The sequence below is a fragment of the Tupaia chinensis genome, unplaced genomic scaffold (genome assembly GCF_000334495.1).
Source record: "Tupaia chinensis unplaced genomic scaffold, TupChi_1.0 Scaffold000443_1, whole genome shotgun sequence".
In the NCBI taxonomy this organism is placed as follows: Eukaryota; Metazoa; Chordata; class Mammalia; order Scandentia; family Tupaiidae; genus Tupaia; species Tupaia belangeri.
In genome coordinates, this window is record NW_006159948.1 from 2,081,295 (window position 1) to 2,083,792 (window position 2,498).

General features: G+C 37.7%; 1 pseudogene; it reads left to right on the forward strand.

The window, feature by feature from the left end:
• The first annotated feature begins 571 nt into the window (after positions 1-571).
• LOC106735573 (keratin-associated protein 19-5-like) lies at positions 572-782 on the forward strand (annotated as a pseudogene).
• Positions 783-2,498: the final 1,716 nt, after the last annotated feature.

The following is a 2,498-nucleotide window of genomic DNA, read 5'->3' on the forward strand; positions in this document are numbered from 1 at the left end:
ATGAGGAAGTCAGGAATGCTAAATGTCAAGGAAAGTTCAAATGAGTCAAAAACCAAATTTTGCTCTATGTCTGAGTATCTGGACATCACTAATGACTTTGTAACTATGCTCTGACCACTAGAAAGAAAAGACCTTGTGTTCTGGGAATGATCAGTAGCTAAAACAATGGAATGCAAATTAAAAAGAAAAGCAATCTGAGGTTATGTAATTAAAGGGTTACTGGAAGCTATCAACCAGATTAGATCATTTTAATTAAGACACCAGCATGGACTTTGAAGATGCTATAATCATTTTTCATCTTGGAAGCATTTTGTTCTTATGAATGCAAACTCATTAAAAAATAATTATTATTAAAAGTTCTTTAATAAGAGTTGGGACCCTTTGTTAAGTAAGAAAAAAACAATTTAAAAGAAATTTAGGCTTTAAATTATCCTGCTTTATGGAAATGAGATCACCTGTCATTGTTTACCGCACCCACTACTGAGGGTATAAAACCATTCTGGAAAGCTAGAAACACTGCACTCAGGAAAATATTCTTCAGCATCAAACCACACTCACCACCCCTGACACCATGAGCTTCTACGGCAGCTACTACGGAGGCCTGGGGTACGGCTATGGAGGCCCTGGGCTATGGCTATGGCTGTGGGTGTGGCAGCTTCCGCAGACTGGGCTATGGCTGTGGCTGTGGAGGGTACGGATATGGGTCTGGCTATGGAGGTTTTGGATATGGCTGCTGCCGCCCATCATGCTATGGAGGATATGGATTCTCTGGCTTCTATTGAAAATTTCACTGATTCTCAGTCTCTTCCTATGTTGATGCTCCTACCCTATGTTGCAGTGATGTGAACACTTTTCTCAATATGGAGAAAAAAAATTTATCATTTCTTAGCTTTGTGATCCAGAAGGAACTAGTCATCAATTTCCATGAAAGAACCTGGAATCCTCCTGTTGACTCAGAATTTCACAGTTATTATTTAGAAACTGATATCTGTTGTGATCCTGTGTGATGTGTGTTTTTAATAAACATGTTTAATTGGCACAACAAACAGGCTTTTATCAATTCATTGCAGCTCATTTCAAATGGGTTCATAGGATTTTAATTCAGGATGTTAGTCTTATTTCTTCTGAATTGGTATTTTGATTCAATGATATATTTAATTAAATATACATTTACTTTGTGTCTTCATGTGCTAAACACCTATCTGAGAGCTGAAGATACAGAAAAATAGGATAGACAAAATCACCATATACGTTCATGTATCTTTTCTTCATGTTTTTAGTGGTTTTGTGCATGATTTTGTTTTTATAACATGATCCTATACACTTTTTTATTATTTTCTTTTAAAAAATAATTAATTGCAATCTTTTTTTTGAGAATTGGTTTGCTCTAAGGCACGTGTACTAGCTAGAGATACAGAGAGTGAGACAGAGAAACAGAAAGTGAGAAATCACCCCTGGGGAGGATGGCCAATCTGCAATCCCTTTTCCTCCATTCTTCTCTTGGGGTGTTGGGCACACATGCACATATGCACAACATGAGTTTCAACCTACCATGTCGAGGACTCAAACTGCTATTAGCCATAGAGTAGTCCAGGGACATAACCATTATACCATCTGCTGGTCCCCTAATTGCAATCTTTATTCCAATAAATATGTTTGTATTCTGAGGTTTATTATTGAAGAATAGTAGAAAATTTTAAGTAAAGTATTGAATTTATACAAATATGCTTCTAATGATATAGAGGGTACAAAAAAATAGTACAAGTACCCAACACTAAATTTTCAGATTCATGGTGTCCTTTATATGCAATTGAGTCCATTTCATACTACTGAATATATGAGAACCTACTCTGCTTCCTTGACAAGTTGGTTTACTTAATTGACTGACTGTTTTCCCACCTGTAGAGTAAGAGTCATATTTCCCAAAAAGGCACTATTTTTTAAAAGTAAGCCTGAGAACTATTTGAATTTACAATATCTGGAAGAGGTCCAGCAGATGGTGTAGCAGTTGTTTTTAGACTTTCACATGGTCGACCGTGGTTTGAGTCCCGGACCTAGTGGCATGAAAATCATGCTGGTTGTGTGTAGTAGTGTGCCCAAGATCCCAGAAGGAGAATGAAAGAGAAGGGACTGTGATGTGGCCATTTTCACTGTGGTATGATTTCTCACTTTTACTCTCACTGTCTCTCTCTCTCTCTCCAGTGAGTGCACGCATTCTAAGGCAAAAACCTCTTTAAAACATAAAATAAAGAAATAAAATATTGGATGAGGGCCAGCAGGTGGAGTAGTGTTTAAGGTGCTGGACTCCCACATGGTCCGTGTTTTAAGTCCCAAAACCGGCCAACTTGAAACTTACGCCATACACATGTGCGTGTGTGCCAAAAATCCCGAGAGAATGGAAAAAGAATTGTAGCATGGTCATCTCCTCTGAGGATGATTTATCACTTTCTCTCTGTCTCTCAGGTAAGCACACACACCCTATAATAAAAAGTCTAAAA